The sequence below is a fragment of the Amia ocellicauda genome, chromosome 2 (assembly GCF_036373705.1).
Source record: "Amia ocellicauda isolate fAmiCal2 chromosome 2, fAmiCal2.hap1, whole genome shotgun sequence".
Lineage (NCBI taxonomy): Eukaryota > Metazoa > Chordata > Actinopteri > Amiiformes > Amiidae > Amia > Amia ocellicauda.
Window position 1 is genome coordinate 28,737,953 of NC_089851.1, and position 18,451 is coordinate 28,756,403.

Sequence of the window (18,451 nt, forward strand, 5' to 3'; positions counted from 1 at the left end):
GTGGTCTTGTCCGCAAACGTACGTCCATCAGGAAGAAATACACCAGGCCATCAATCTAGTTTTCTTGCTTGAGTGTTGGTATTCATATCTTGCAAAATGTTTAATGGGGAAAATACTTATCTGTGATAGACTGCGGTCATGGATATTGCTGTTTTGCAGATGACTATAAAGATAACTATTTATAGCTGTGTATTATTATAGCTATTATTTCTTGCTTGTGATTCCTGTCTTCTACAGAGGTCATTTCTGGTTGTTCCTAGTTTGTATATATTTTTCTTTCATTGACAATATTGACATTAAATGTGGAACACATGCTTGTAGGTTTTGTCAATCAAAAATGTTTTTTTTTGTATTATTATTATTAAGTCTGTCGGATGTAAATATGGGACCCATGTAAATCTTACTGAAACATTACTAAGAAAGGGAAGTTAAACATAATGACCTAGCTTCTGAAAAGGTTTCTTAACAATTTAGAAATTCAGTGTAACAGTGGATAAATGTTACTGCCATGTCACTACCATTCATTTAGCCTTTTTATTCTTTTATTCTCCTCAGTCAACTGAATAATTAGAAAAAAGTCAGAATTGAAATGCCCACTTATTTTTAAGAGAAAATCTGAAAGAAGCTACAGAAGGGGATGAATGGTAAATGAGTTAAATGTTTCACAAAATAGATTGCACATCACAATGAACAGTCACGGAAGGTGACAAACAGCTACAATTACCTTAATTATTGTTATGAATCCATTTATATGTATTCACTTGTGTGCTACTATTCTTTGCTTGGTTTTCTTTAATAATTAATTTATTATCATCACTTTGGCTGCTTTGGTGTTATACTGTACTTGTATTAAGATAATTTTAGTTTTATTTCAATTTTAATAATGCACATCTTTTGTTTTGCCATTGAGCCATTTTGCTACAGTCTGTGACCACCTGTTGCTGGACAGGGTGTTGCTCGTTTCCCTGGTTTCTCACACCTGCAAACATTCTCTGGAATGAGAAATGGGGATTTTGAAGGGAGCAGGTGGCAAAGAAGTGGAGGTTTGGCTTGATCATTTCTCCTGGGCTGAAGAGGACAAGTACTATGCAAGGGAAGGGCTATAAAAAGGAAGTGGGCCGAAATCAAGATTGTGGATGTGGTTCCATGGTAAGGAAGCCACAAAGAAGAAGCAGATTGGAAAGCAAAGTATTCAGAGTTTCCTTTGGAAACTGGAATTTGAAAAAGTGCAGATGCTCCTGAAAAAGAATACAGACAATGAAGTGTTTTATTTAGAATGACAATGAGAGACCATGCTTTTCACTTTGTTGTATTCAATTCTGAGTCCTCTTGTTTTGCTGACCCAGACTACTAACCTGAAATATAAGAGAAGAAACACAGTTACTAGGGATCATAGATCATAAATCCAGCAGCATGGCTCCTGTGTCTGCGTCCGGGATTCCTGAATGTGTTCCTTGGCTCCAGTGAAGATACCAGCGGTGAGAGAGGCAAAGGAAGGGACATGACAACTAATGTTGAAAATAAACACTGCAAAAATAAGTTACGGACCAAACATTTAAGACCTAACTTGTTGCTTTCTCCCAGAGGTTTATTTGACCTCTTCGGTAGAAGAGCTGCAGGACCTTGGTCCATTGTACATCCGAGGACCGTGTACACTTTAGTTTAAACATCTTAATGACTGAAGCTCATTATTTGCACAATCATCTTTCAGATTTACATTTGAAAGGCCGCAGGAACTTGGCATCACTGGACCATTGTTCCTTTCCTGTGCGAAAACACTACTTGAGTCCCTGCCTGCAAATTTCTCAAGCTTCTACTTTTTACAACTCATGTCTTTTCATGTTAAATTTTGAAATTTCACATCTCCATAAAGCATATGGAAAACTAGACTCCAGGATGTAATTCAGTGATAAGCATTATTCAGGAGGTTTCAATCAACTTTATTAAACTAAATTAGATCTTTCTAGGGAGAAGCAAAACTTTTGGCCCTAGCGATATAAGCAAAACTTTATTATTACTAAGACTTGGATAATCTCTTTTCATGTGGTTCTAAAACTATTATCTGACTCATATGGACATAGCTGAGTATTCCTTTTGTATTCATGGATGTGACAGCTTAATGTTTTCTAATCCCCTCAAATCCTCCTTGAATACATTGGTCTGTTGAACAACATAAAAGAAAGTAATGACATTTGTAAAAGAATTTTGTGTCAATTTTGGACATCTGAATCAGGACTTAGTCAATACAGTTATATACATATAGTCTTGGAAAAAGACAATATTGAGAACCCTGTGAAAATGTGTATGCTTAGTAATAATGTAGCTATAAATTAATGTAAATGTTATTAGCAGCATTTTAATTGCTAATAAAATCACTTTTAGAATTCTGTGTGCCTTTCATCTGCTCTTATTTCTGTTAAGACAATTTGTGACATAATATCATGCTATGGATAAAACAATTCAGAAGAGATTAAAGGGTCCAAATGAGCAGTCCACATACAAAAAAATAAAAATAAATAATAATAATAAAAAAATAATTACAAAGTAAATTCCACAGTGGCCGAAAAAATGGTTCACAGCATTCCTTGAACCTGCATTTTTTTTCTCTCCCACTATGAAAAATAGTATATTCACAGTGTAGGAAGCCATCAGAACTGCACTGTTTGTCCAGTTAGATGATGATCAAATGAGGATTCATTTAAAAAACAGAATACCAGATCAAAGCATTGGATTGAGGCCAAGCACAAAGAGAGGTTAGTAAGTGGTGGAATCCATTGATGTTAATACAAATGATCAAGCAGGAATCCCAATTTCAGGGGTTGTGTATTTATCTTGGCCAAGGCTAAAATTAAGAGCAAAGGAGGCCCCTCACTTGATCCCTGGAACCAGCATTATAGCAGCTGTGTGTGCTGTTATGCCAGGTAGGCCACCCATAGACTGATCCCTGAAACCCACGTTACACCTCAGTCGTTGACACCTGGCCAGAGGATTCAATTTTACCTAGAAGAAAAGCACTCATGGTGCATTTTATTGTATGTTATTTTGACAATCTCTTTGGTTATTTTGAACACATTGGTCAAATCACCTCCTTTGTTTCAAAAGCTGTGCTGGGGTCACCCTGAACAGTGAAAGTTTTTGATCCTGACAATAAACTGCTTTGTCAGACTAGCCCTAATTTATTTCAAAGTGTAGGAAATGCTTTATATGCAACACAAGTCAGAGTAAAGGTTAACTGTGTATATACACATTCAGCTTTTGCTGCCTCCCAGCACTGCAAGGATATTTTCATTGATGATTAAACAAAAGCACTACATTTTCTGAGTTAGACTGCAGGTAACATTTTTCATTTATCATTGTTGCAATTAGTTCCCATTGGCTAACTCCATTTCTGTAAACAGTCCACATACTTATTTTTGTTTTTCTTTAGTAATGACAGCATTTTAGCTACAGCACACATTTCTTCTGCCATTTTGTGCCAAAATCTATCAAATTTGCTAATGGCACACACTTTACATAATTTATATTGATTAGAACTGGCAATGGTCCTAATACTGATCACAGGGTTACCAAGTACTTCAGTCCAAGATTACAATATTCCTTTTCTTTTATTACAATTGATTTGAACTTGAGAATTAACTTTTATTTGGCCCTTGTCAATGCAATAATTAAATGATAAGATGTATTGTTATTGATGTGAATGGTTGTATTTGAACTACATCTAACAGGTTAGATTGAGAATACATCCCTTCTCAAACTTCTCCATTAAGACAAAGTAAAAGTACAATAAAGTGTGAAAGTGGAACAAAGAATAGGGATCTTTTGCCTGAAGGCTTAGATTGAGTTGGGGAAATACATGAATATTTCACAAGTTTTAAACTTCAGTGCTGTAAGAATGGGCTTTTCAGCATCATGCAATACCAATCATGTTCCTCCCAAGCATAGGAGAGATGAAATGTTAACCTTATGTTAATTATGGTTTCCATAAATTCTTCTGCAAGTGACCACAACCAGAGTGTTAAGTAGAAATAATGCTAATATATGGTATGGCAAATTAAATGATTATAGATTGATGTTGGCGTGTAAATGTAATGTTATAATACCTGTTATAAAGTATGTTATTAAATATAACATATTCTAGCAAAACAAAGTCTTATATGTATAATTTGCAATAAAAGCATATAACAATTAATAACATAATTAATAACATGTTAATATATAGGACCAGTCTGCCAATGAGTGGTGATGACAGATGGCTCTAAACAAGGTTGGGGAGCAGTCTGCGACAGACGTGGTGTCCGAGGCAGGTGGATGGAGCCCACACAGGCCCTCCATATCAATGTCCTGGAGTTACAAACAGTGCTCCTCGGACTGTGTCATTTCCTGCCAGTCCTATGGGACGGACATGTGCTGGTTCCGACGGACAACACAGCGGTGGTTGCTTATATCAACAGGCAAGGAGGTCTCCGGTCGCGCAGACTGTACTGTCTAGCACGCCGTCTGCTTCTGTGGGCACAGCCATGGTTCGGCTCCATCAGAGCAGTTGACCTCCCAGGCCTGTCCAGCACGGCGGTGGACTTGCTCTCTCGGGGAGCCCCCCGGTCTCGACGGTCTTTTGATACAGCAATTGTGGAGCCGGTTCAGCAGGAAGGAAGTGGATCTCTTTGCCTCAGCAGAGTCCACACACTGCCCACTATGGTTCTCCCACCGTTCCCTCTTCTCCCGGTGGTCCTGGAGAAGGTCAGGAGAGAATGTGTGACAGTTCTGCTGATAGCTCCAGATGGCCTTGGCAGCTCCCAGTGAGAGTGGACTTGTTGTCCCAGGTGCAGGGCATGGTTTGGCACCCTAGTCCGGGCCTCCTCCAGCTCTGGGTGGAACGGCGGCCAAATCGTGCCCACTGTTGGTGCCCAGACAGATGGGGAATAGGACCTCCCCACTCCAGGTGGGCAAGGTGCATTGGCTGCAAGCGGCACAGTGGCAGGGGCGAGAGGAGCTCATCGCCGAGTGCACAGAGGTGTTAACAGGGAAACATGCAGCGGAGGCGCTGGTCAGTGTTTGCACCAGGGGCACACAACAACTGAAACGCCTCCGTGACAAGTGGAGCACCTACCGGGCCCGCCGCTGTAAGTGTGTCTCCACAAGGCAACGTTTATGTACACGGGGGCACTGCGACACCAACCACACGCATCTTTGCTGTTGCCGGACTGAACACTGTGTATACCAAGCACCAGGTGCTGGATACAAGCGCCGCGTAGGCCCATAGGCTTAACCACACCGTGTGTGCCGGGGTTTTCCAGGACACCGGGTGATGCAGAGTCCGGAGTCCGATGGGGACAAGGGTAGTAGACCACCAGCCGTAGCGGGATCTAAAACCAAGGCCTGCACACATGGTCAAGGAGACTAAGCAGAGCTCGTTCTCAGCGAAATGAGAGAGCGAGATCTCCTACAGCGGCAGGCAATTGGTGCTATGGCAATTTTGAAAAACTCAATGTGGACAGGGCTCCCTGCTCAGGATTCAAACTGCGCACCTCAGACAGTCAGAGCTCCCCAATACTGTGTTACACCTGCCAGGCCAATTAGGTAGATAAGTTGAAACAGGCGTCTTAACAGTTTACTTATTCATTCAAAGAGTTATGTCACTTGTAATGTGCTCATATTGTAAGTTATGTTCAGTGAGCTAAAACTACTCAAAACATATTTGCTCTCCACTATGACAGAAGAAAGTCTTTATGGGCTCACGCAGCTGTACATAAATAAGGACCTCAAAGTAATGTATGTTGCAACGTTGTGTTAGCTGGGAAGTGGACACTGAATAAAATATTTACATTGACCTGTTATTCACCCAACACACCATTGATCCACCGCTAATAGGTAACACATAGATAATGGTGTCTGACAATAATATTATTATTATTATTATTATTAACTACACAGCTTTCATCAATGGCAGTTTCGTTTTTTATTGTATTATTTTTTCTTCTACTCATATTTGTAAGCACTACGAAGTATAGTACAGCATGGAGCGCCAGATCACTGTGTTTATCTGCTTTATTGACCCCATCGCTGCTTCTCGCAGGACCTTCCTGCTCTTCCACCTCTGGTTTCTCTTCAGTTTCAGACACTGTGATTGGCTGCGGTGCCTCTCGCGCTGCCCACCCACCTTGGAAGCCACGCCAGCAAAACATGTCTCCTCCCCATTCACAGATCCTCATATTTTAGATTTAATTAAGCAATTAACTGAGCTGCAAGATTCCCTCCTGCGACTCTTCCGCAACTTTTAGCGTTCACACCTTGCAAACATTTTTTATTTAATCCCACCTGTCGTGTAATGCAGTGCAGAGAAGTGCATGTGCATTTTAGAGGTAACAAGTATGGCAGCTTGCTATTTTCTGTAGTGTGATGAAACTGAGTATGGTAAATCTCAGCCTTTTGTTTTCTGCACTCGATAAAATACAATTTGTGCAAAATAAATTATACCCATCGGTGCAGAGAATATCAGGTGTATATTGTTGCTTGTGTTAGCTTAATGAAACACACTTTGATTTGGTTTTTGATATCATGTCTTCGGATCGGTTTCTTTTTTCAATGTCTTCGATTTATACTAATCTTAATTCATGTTTATGTTTATAATTAGTCAGTGCAGTTGGTTGATTTTTTAATTGTGAATTAAATTACTATAAATTAGGAAGGTGCAAGTACATCTAGGATGTAGCAGTTCAATTACAACTGAAAACAACAAGTTTATAATCAATAATGTTGTGCAATAATTTTGGAGGCATGTAGCTTACTAGGTGAACCATGACTGTGATATAGGCTGCCAATAGAACATTACTGTCCACAGTGTGGATTGGATTTTACATTGGCAATTCTCATAGCTGTAACATTATTTGGAGGTCAAAATACAAACATCTAATTTCAGAGATTGTTTCAAAATCAATTGATCATCATTGCCTTAGCTACTGGTCTTACAACTCATAAAACAATCCCTGACATTGTTAAATATACTACTTCAGAGATAATTCATGTAATCTGTTTGGATACAGTTTTACAGCTGTTATTCAGAAAGCGTTGATTAGAATCAATAAAATCAACATGACAAATAATAGGGTAATAATAAAAATAAACTACATGTTTCTATTCAGTATGTGGCTTTAGACCAGATCCTATATAGTTAAAGGGTTTGTTTCTGTTTATGGCAATTAACTCTACAATTCTTTTAACACATACACTGTTTCTTTTTTAGAATCTGAGTCACACTACATGTCATAATGTTCTGGATCAATATAACCTTTATTTTAGCCAAGGAGTCTATGTATTTATTTTCAAAGCTTGTATTAGTAACTAGAGTATTAACAGTGTAACTTATGTGTTACACTCAGTTTTATTTGAAATAAGATTTTGGGGATATATATGTCTGCTTGGTTTTTACTTTACTTAATTAAACATATACTACCGGTCAAAAGATTTAGAGCACCTCAGTTTTTCCAGTTTTTATAGAAATGTATGCAGTTTAATGTCTCAATCCATTCTTTCTACAATGGAAATCAACACTGTTGCAGAAGTTCCCACAAATGTGTTGCACTTGTAGGTTGCTTTTTCTTTCACCTTTCTGTTCAGTTCATCACATGTTTTAGGTCATTATCTTGCTGTAGGATGAACCCCTGACCAACTAAGCGTATACCAGAGGGTATTGCATGGAGCTGCAAAATGCTGTGGTAGCCGATTTGGTTCAGGGTGCCACTCACTCTGTGAGTCACCAACTCTGGATGCAGCAAAAGAGCCCCAGACCATCACCTCCTCCATGGTTGACAGTTGGTGTCACACATTGAAGAACCATCCTTTTGCCTAATCGACAGCGTACAAAAACCCTACATGATGAACCGAAGATTTCAAATTTTGATTCACCGGTCCATAAGACCTTCTTTCAGTCTTCAGTAGTCCACTGCACTGCCAGTGGCCCAGGCAAGCCTGTTTTTCTTTTGTTGCCATCTTAGCAATGGCTTTCTTACTGCCACTCGACCTGTCAAACCTGCAGCTCTTCTCTTCTCTTCACAGTTGAAACTGAGACTTGCTTACTTCGACCAGTGTTAAGCTATCCTTGAAGTTGATGTCCTGAGAACCTCGCAAGCTTTTGACTCTCAGAAACTTGTCTTCTGATTCTGTTGTGGCTTTGGGTCGGCCAGACCTCTTATTATCAGTTTCCTCCAGTTTCCAAGTGCCTTTTGATGGTGTAGGAAACTGTACTTCAATTTCAATAAAAAATTGAAAAATGTAGGTGTTCTAAAACTTTTGCCCGGTAGTGTATATCCCCATACACCCATGATATTCAATTGTGTGTTATACCTCAGGCAAGAAATAGCTCTGATCATTGCAAAATGTATATTATTTCCAATAGTCTACAAGTTTCTTAAAGCCAGTTGCAAAAGTTAAATATCTGTATTCACAGATCCAAAGTTATGAGTAGCCTACAAATGAATTCATACAATTTTATATCTGAGTCTGGCACTTGCACAAACGATCTTAATTGAAACGGGTATTCCTAATTTAATGGAGTTCATAAAAGTATACTAGAACTGACACAACAGTGTTATACCATTACTGTATCTGGACTACAGTGAACACTCACTTGTTCCTGTAGGGACATTATAGCTTGAGGAACACACAGTTTTGATTGAATTTGCCTCAGAGATATCACGACTTGGGATGTAGTTCAGTGCACTACATTAATAATATAATGTTAACGTCCTGGACAGGATTTGACAAAAAGCACTATTTTGAATCAACATTTAAAGACTATGGTAATGTACAGTGTTTTATATATCCACAATTCATGCATGTTGACCTCCAATTAGGGTCAAGGGAACACGTGACTTTGTATAGGGGCATTTATTTATTTAACAGCTAACTACAGCACGATAATCCAGTTTATATGTTTTCATGAACTCCTAATCAGCTTTAAAGTATCTTGTCTTGATATTATGGGAATAGAGAACCTGAGACCAACTTCACATGTTGATTCCAGTTAGGTGTATGGAAACATAATTTTTTTAATTTAATACAAAGAACAATCAACAAAAAGAGAAAGTATGAACCTGTGTGGTTTATTAACATTTGTTTTTCTGTTCACCTACTTGACCAAAACCCTTTAAAACGTGCTGTTCCATGTCATATTAAAGATCTTACTACTTGAATGAGCTTACAAAATGCATAAGCTATAATTTGCTCACAAATTCAAATTAAACCAATACATTACACAATACCTATTTATTACCCCATACAGAGTATTGCACAAATGTTAGAGGTGGATAAAATTCATTTTTTCTTGTTAGTTTTATGTTTGTAAAGAAAAATTTAATGCGCACTTTGTCAATTCTCTGTGGTGTGAGGGAACACAATCTCCCACTCACACACTCTCCAAGAATTTGTATTAAAATGCCCTTTTATGTTTCATGTTTGTTGTCAGCTGTGTGGAGCTCTCCCCTTTTTTAACTTTAACAATTTAATGTATGGGGATTACATTTATTACACTACCCCCTTCAACCCCCTTCAAAATATTGACATTATGAAGTTATTCTAAGAAGACATTTTTGTTTTTTATTATTGAATTCTTCCACCTAGGGATAGAAGCAGTTGCTTTATGAGAACAGAGAACACATTTTCAACAGCTTGTTCCAAACCACTGCATTCTATTCAGGCCAGTAAGGACTGCATACTTTCACAATTCAATACTATTTTATTGGTCCTAAAGTTTATTAAAGAAATACACTATCTTGCATCAAAGCCTTTTCATATTAATAAGACATACTACGATGCACACATGTACATTCTTTAATAACTAAATGCTTTATAAATTGAAATTATTTCTAATATGACATGGGGCTTGTTTCAAATATTGTAATTAATTCAACTACCCTTCTTATCTTTGGGCCAATTATCACCTGCTTTCCTGACAAGTTATAATCCATCTCTTTACTTCGGCAAAATCTTAGTTGGTGTTGTGTTTCAATTTGGTAGAAAGCCAAGCAAATTCAACCCCATTTTACATGTTATATATCTAAATACATAATTTTGTAATGGTTTACTCTTCATTAGTTTATCGTTTAGGCATTCCCACTGCATATACTTTTTTACACCAATGGTTATAATTGATATCAATACTATTACTAAAGACAGTCAGATCTGTCCTTTTGCTCTCTGTGATCAATTATATTTTTTTAACTACAATTGCCCTGTTTGCATTTTGGGTTGAATATTACAATACAAGCTTATTATTTTTTTCCAAAAAGTTCCTCTCCTGTTCATAGGTTATACAGCGTGCTATTGTTATATCAAAAAGAGATAGAACAACTACAAAATATGTGGAAAAACTGCAAACACAATTAGCACATTCATCAAGTATCAGAGTGTGTTGTGTATAGATGTCTCTATAGGATTCCAAATAATTTGGAGAAAAGTATGCCTTTTAATATAATTTCTATGAGTTTCAAATATGTATATTCTTGAGACAAGAAACAAACACAATTTTGTTCTGGAGAAAGACATAGATAAGCAAAATGTCATATTTAAATGAAAAATGTAAAATCCTATTTAAATTGTGCCTATAAGCAAGTGACCTTTCAAACCAAGTTAAAGAAATGCCAATTTAGACACTTACAGTATGTGTTGCTGTGTGATATCCTACTATAAACTTTCTTCCAAATTATAAATATCAAATAAAATAAAAAATGACAAGCTGACATTTCTGCCACAAGGCTGATCTGGTCTCAGTCCACCACTCTCCCACACAAGTATGTTGTGTTTTAAAAAGAATAAAAAACATTCCTATACAATACACTGAACGTTAATTATCTGGACTGTCTCATTTCAAATAATGTCCAATTAATGATCTGTCATGCTGCAATAAATCATGAATAGATATTCATTATTTAGTATGTACAAGATTATACTATTACAAACAGACACGTATAACATATGTTTACATGTTTGGTGTACAAATACAACACTAATTAATTCATTTCATATTTGTAAGTTTTTTCATATACATTTCTTGTAAATCTGAAGTATAAATCTCCACATTTTTACATTTGATTGTTATTTCCCAACAATGAAAAGCCAGGATTTTTTAAAGCACCAACCATGCTAATTTGCCGAACTTTGCCGACTGCAAAGATTGTTTTCATTCACTTGTATATCATTGACAATGTCTGTATATAAGTTTGTACTTATTGATTAGTGATGGGACTCAAAATTTTGTAACAATTAATTATATATTATGATATACTCTTTAGGGATAGTGTTAATGCAGGAAGTTAACACTGTATGGCAAATACATGGGATTTCTATTAATGTTGTGAATTTGTACATACTTCAAACACATTTTTTAAATCCACCATATTTACTTTAAATTTCTTCTCATTTAGAATTGTTCAGAATCATGCAAACAAATTGTTTCTACTACATTCTAACTATAAAAGTGGCATAATATTCTCATTAGCTGCAGCCAAGCAACCAAGATTAGATTTGTTCATTAGATGAGACCTCTGAAACAGGAGGTGAAAGCATCTTGCAAAGTATTATCATTTGCTTTTTTATTGCATTAGTTATCAGGGACTCACCAACTAGACATGTGTTAGTAACAGAGAGATGTACAAGACTAAGTTAGGTCATATGTTTAGCGCTAACATTAACTTGGCATTTTAACACAGATTAAATTGTTTTTATTTACAACAGAGAGAAGATTCCATGGGTGTGTCCAATTTGGAGCGAGGAGTTTGTGAAGGTCACGGAAAACAGAAGTTAATTTTACCAATACAAAGTGTGACACTGTTACTCTGGGTCGAGAATAAGGGCAGCTAAGGCACAGAAGATACAAACAGCAGTTGCAAGATTCATATGCATATAATCATGTGATTCAAGTCGATTTTGAATGATAGATTGGTTTGTGGAGAGATCATAATAGGTAATATTATTCCCACATAATAAATGTTTACAAATCTTTTCAAAGCCTGACACATAATACTTTATGGGGAAAAAACAACAACAGATAATGCTTGACTAATAGCAGGTATATAATTACATCTTGTTTTGTTTTTCTTTATTTTTTCTTGATGGACATAACTAAGGTATGGTACAGATGATTCTATCCATCAGGCCATGGGAGGGAAGGACAATTTTGAAGATCAAAGCTTAGTCAAAAATTGCCAAAATTCAATGCAAATGGGTATTTTCATGAACAAACAAACAGAAACAAAAAACAAGTTTAATATGACATATTTTGGTATATCTCGTGTCTTGAATGTAGGTTTTCTGCAGTGGATCAAAGTACAGTATTATTTCAACATTTATATTTAGATGTGTTGTACCCTTTAGGTATATGTTTACCTACAAATATTGCAAATATCTCTAGGTAGGTACAGTGGCTCTCAAAAGTATTCACCCCCTTTTCCACATATCATTGTGTTACAACATGAAATCAGAATGGATTTAATCAGGAGTTTTTGCCACTGATCAACATAGAAAATGTCCGTAATGTCAAAGTGAAAAATATACTCTGCAAATTGTTCTTAATTAATTACAAATACAAAACAGAAAATACTTGAATGAATAATTACTTTGCTATGACACACCTGATTAAGCTGTAGTGAAACCAATTGTCTTTAGAAGTCACATAATTAGTTGAATGGAGTCCACCTCTGTGCAATTAAGGTGTGTCACATGATTTCAGGTTTAATACATCTGTCTCTGGAAGGTTCCACAGTTGGTTAGTACAATTCCTAACAAAAACTACTTCGTGAAGACAAAGGAGCATTCAATGCAAATCCAGAATACGGTTCTTCAAAAGCGCCTATCAGGTAAAATATAAGAACATTTCCAAGGCATTGAATATCCCCCGGAGCACAGTAAAGTCCATTAAGAAATGGAGAGAATATGGCACAACTGTAAAACTGCCTAGATGAGGCCTGAGTTAATGGGTGAGAAGGGCACTAGTCACCAAGAGGCCTATGGCAACTCTAAAGGAGTTACAGTCTTCCACGGCTGAGCTGGGAGACACTGTGCATACTGCAACTATAGCCCGGGTGGTTCACAAAAGTGGCCTTTATTGGAGAGAAATCTCGGCTAGTTTGCCAGAAGTGGGAGATTCTGAGACCAAGTCGATGAAGATTCTATGGTCTGATGAGACCCAAATAGAGCTTTCTGGCCTCAACGCTAAGAGCTACGTTTGGCGCAAGCCTAACACCACACATCATCCTGAGAACACCATCCCTATCGTGAAGCATGGTGGTGGCAGCATCATGCTATTGGGATGCTTCTCTGTGTCAGGGCCTGGAAACCTTGTAAAAATAAGAGGGCAAAATGGATGCAGCAAAGTACAGAGAAATCCTGGAAAAAACCTGCTGAAGTCTGCAAGAGACCTGGGACTTGTGAGAAGACTGATCTTGCAGCAGGACAATGACACCAAACATACAGCCAAATCCCACTGGAGTGCCTTTAAAACAAAAAGGTAAATGTCCTGGAGTTACCCAGTCAAAGCCCGGACCTCAATCCAATTGAGAAAATGTGGAAAGAGTTGAAAATTGTTGTTCACCAAAGGTCCCCATCCAACTTGATGGAGCTTGAGCAATTTTGCAAAGAAGAATGCAAAAAAATTGCTGTCCAGATGTGCAACGCTGCTAGAGACTTATCCACACACTCATGGCTGTAATTACTGCCAAAGGTGCCTCCACCAAATATTGACTGAAGGGGTGATTACTTATGCATTACATTATTTTCTGTTCATATTTGTAATTAATTTAGTACAATTTGCAGATTTATATTTTTCACTTTGACATTATGGATATTGTCTGTGTTTATCAGTGGCAAAAACTCTCAATTAAATCTATTCTGATTTCATGTTGTAACACAATGATGTGGAAAAGTCCAAGGGGGTGATTTCTTTTGAGAGCCACTGTAACAAAAGGTGAATGTATGGAAAAGGGAGTGTTCGAAATGATCATTAGTGAATAAAGAAAAGCAGAAGTAAAAAATAAAATTACTTTCAGCAGTCTTTGTATTATTTACACCTAATATTGCTCAAGGTACCTGATGAATTATGTGATTTTCTATAAAACAAATAAAGAGTTTTAACAAAAAAGAAAAACAGCATAGATAAACAGCAATTTGAAAAAAGGCAACAAATCAAGTCCACAGATGCTTTCTACAAAGAAAAAAACCTGAAAAGTTCATGGTGCTGCTCCTAACTTCAATTCATAAAGCTTTTATTCACTTCCTACCACCAACATGATGTGTGAACTGAAGTTGTTAATTGACTGTCATACAGGTATGGAAAACAGGGACGTGCATAGGGGAGGGGGGGAGGGCAGGGGCCGTTACTAGCCACTGCTGATTAGCCCGACAATTCATCCACAGCCCCACACAATAATCTAACCCCCACCCCCCCCGTTTGAGTCTCTGCATGGCCCTGTTATTGCATGGTCTTGGTTATTAAAATAAATATATACACATGTAGGCTACATAAAGTCGCCTTGAACACAACACATTTAAAATGTAGCCTATCAATTTTTCCCCTCGATAGGATCACATAAAATGGGAGAAATGGAGGCTGTAAGAGATTAAACTGAGACCAGTAAAGCTAAAGCAATATGGGCTTCTGGAGGCACTCAGCCGGAGGGTTAAAACATGCAATGTGCGCCCCCTGGGAGCTGAGAGGAATAAGGCTGAAGCAGGTGTATTGCGGCTTCTGGAGGCGGCACCTAGTTTCCATACAGAGCGCAATACATGCTGCATGAACCTGTCATTCTATTATGTTGTCTTAAATACACTACATATACATACATAAATAAATACACTCATGTATAAATAAAGGCTCCTTCAAGACAGCACATGTTAAAAATCGCGGAAGCGCGGAGCCCACAGGCTAAAGCATGCTGTGTACGGCACCTGGAAGCTGCAAGATGTAAGGCTGAAGCAGGTGAATGCCAGCTTCTGGGGGGCCCGGGAAATCATAGGATGAAGCAACGTTTGTATGCCTCTAGCGGGGACCTGCGGTAGTTGTTCCATAGACTACAATGGGAGGCTATATCGTGAAGGCCCGATGCATGTGCCTTTGTTTCTGGGAGCTACAGGGGCGGCCCCCACTCGCCTCAATTGCATAGCATTTTCGTCTACTAGGCCCTTCAATGCATGTAGAATCTCAAGGATCGGGTGGCTCAAGTATGCTTCCGCCCATTTCCATTTTCTTTCTCTATATTCTGAGACCTAATTTCCAACAGGATTCTTTAGATTGTCCAGTATTGTGTATCTGCAGACATATGAAATATAATTGTCTTACACAATGCCAATTACCAGTAATTTTGTGGTGTTTATTTCATGCATACCAGTTTTCTAAATGAACATCTGCATATCTTGTTATAATTAACTTAACATATTTGATACAGTAACACCTGCATGCTCTCTGAGTAAGCTGAGCTTTAATATCAGTATTTATTTATTCATTTTTGACAGTATAGTCTGGCTCACTGATAGAAACCAGACAATTAATTATAAGCAAGTTAATAATTATTTTATTCTGTATTGGTATTTACTGAAGGAATGAGTGTATAATGTTAAGGTTACAAAGTTTTTCCTCATATGCTTTTTTCAGCTTGCTGAGGATATTTCATCCTTTATTTTTATTATGTAGTTACAGACCACAGTAAATCATGTTTTACTTGAAGCTTATAAATATGGAAAGATATATATTGTGGAGTGTACATGGAAAAGTCATGACCCATTGTATGTATGGTACATCGGATATGTGTTGCTATGCAGTTCAAGTAATGAATTCTTGGCAATAGATGGGATTGGGAGGTTTAAATGTACGACAATTGCTAAGAAATTTAGAAAAGAACAATAAAAAGAGAGCTTCTTGTGTTGACTTCTAAAATCTAACATTTTTGTTCTCTGTGTGTGCGGTTATGATTCTGTTTTTTTGCGGGGAAGTAATGTGAGTTTATTGTTTAGACATATTCAAACCTTTGACCTACCTTCAAAGAGCAAAGTACAAATCTGTACCTTATTGTGGTTTAATTCATTGCCAGAAGCCACTTTTTACAATGCAATAGTCTTGGCCTGTTAGCTAAATGGAATCTTGACTGCTGACAATTTGTGAGAGCCAAGGATTTATGCTCCAACTGACATGTCATTTCAAAGTTATTTTAAATATGAGAGAACAATTGACCCTGCTCTTAAAGACATGCTGCCTGAGGAATGTGCTTTTGATTTACCTTGATGAATATTTGTGATATAGGCATGCTAAGTCACAAAATCATGGGAGTTTTTTTTCATGTGCAAGAAACCCATATAACGTTAGCAGAAATTGGTTTATTTGTGACCAAAAATATTTGCAGTAATACATCTCTCCTTCCCACAACCCCAGATTGTAGTGTGTATTGTTATGTCAGGGGTTTTGTGGATTAATAAAGCTTGGAGGTGATCTACAGCAATCAGTCAGCAAGTTACATAAGAAAAACAAATAATATTACACTCTAGTAAACAGTTTACTCAAAAGCTACATGGGCAGGTTCCTTATACAGCCATTCAAGAGCTAACTGCTTGGAAATTGTCAGGAATTACAGTACTATGCAAGAGTTGTAGGCAGGTGTGAAATGCTATAAAGTAAGAATGTTAATATATTTATCAATTAACTAAATGCAAAGTGAGTGAACAGAAGAAAAATCTACATCAAATCAGTATTTGGTGTGACCACCCTTTGCCTTCAAAACAGCATCAATTCTTCTAGGTACACTTGCACAAAGTCAGGGATTTTGTAGGCATATAGTCAGGTGTCTGATTAAACAATGATACCAAACAGGTGCTAATGATCATCAATTCAATATGTAGGTTGAAACATAATCATTAGCTGAAACAGAAACAGCTGTGTAGGAGGAATAAAACTGGGTGAGGAACAGCCAAACTCAGCTAACAAGGTGAGGTTGCTGAAGGCAGTTTACTGTCAAAAGTCATACACCATGGCAAGACTGAGCACAGCAACAAGACACAAGGTAGTTCTACTGCATCAGCAAGGTCTCTCCCAGGCAGACATTTCAAGGCAGACAGGGGTTTCCAGATGTGCTCTCTAAGCTCTTTTGAAGAAGCACAAAGAAACGGGCAACGTTGAGGACTGTAGATGCAGTGGTCGGCCAAGGAAACTTACTGCAGCAGATGAAAGACACATCATGCTTACTTCCCTTCACAATCGGAAGATGTCCAGCAGTGCCATCAGCTCAGAATTGGCAGAAAATAATGGGACCCTGGTACACCCATCTACTGTCCGGAGAAGTCTGGTCAGAAGTGGCCTTCATGGAAGACTTGTGGCCAAAAAGCCATACATCCGATGTGGCAACAAGGCCAAGCGACTCTGCATGAAAACACAGGAACTGGGGTGCAGCAGGTGCTCTGGACTGATGAGTCAAAATTTGAAATATTTGGCTGTAGCAGAAGGCAGTTTGTTTGCCGAAGGGCTGGAGAGCGGCACACAAATGAGTGTCTGCAGGCAACAGTGAAGCATGGTGGAGGTTCCTGCATTTCTGCAAATGGAGTTGGGGATTTGGTCAGAATGAATGGTCTCCTCAATGCTGAGAAGTACAGGCAGATACTTATTCATCATGCAGTACCATCAGGGAGGCATCTGATTGGCCCCACATTTATTCTGCAGCATGACAATGACCCCAAACATACAGCAACAGTCATTGAGAACTATCTTCAGTGTAAAGAAGAACAAGGAGTCCTGGAAGTGATGGTATGGCCCCCACAGAGCCCTGATCTCAACATCATCCAGTCTGTCTGGGATTACATGAAGAGAGAGAAGCAACTGAGGCTGCCTAAATCCACAGAAGAACTGTGGTTATTTCTCCAAGATGTTTGGGCCAACCTACCTGCCGAGTTCCTTCAAAAACTGTGTACAAGTGTACCTAGAAGAATTGATGCTGTTTTGAAGGCAAAGGGTGGTCACACCAAATATGGATTTGCTGTAGATTTTTCTTCTGTTCACTCACTTTTGCATTTAGTTAATTGATAAATATAATCTATTAACATGTCCATTTTTGAAAGCATTCTTACTTTACAGCATTTTTTCACACCTGCCTACAACTCTTGCACAGTACTGTACATGTCATATGCATATGACAGGTATTTTATGAACTACTGGCTTTTCCAATTGTAAGAGATTACAATAATTCATAGATTAACACACCAGTTACGTGTGGGGATATTATATTCAGTAAACATGTTAAAGCTTACCATTATTTACATTGAGTTAACTATTTCTTACTATGTATTTTACATTATTCTACTGTGCCATATAAATAATGTACCATATAAATAATTTGCCATCTTACTCCTGAGAGGAAACTATTAAACTGACACAAGATTAAAAATTGTTTCAAAGCTGAGTGCTGAAAATACATATATCCTGCAG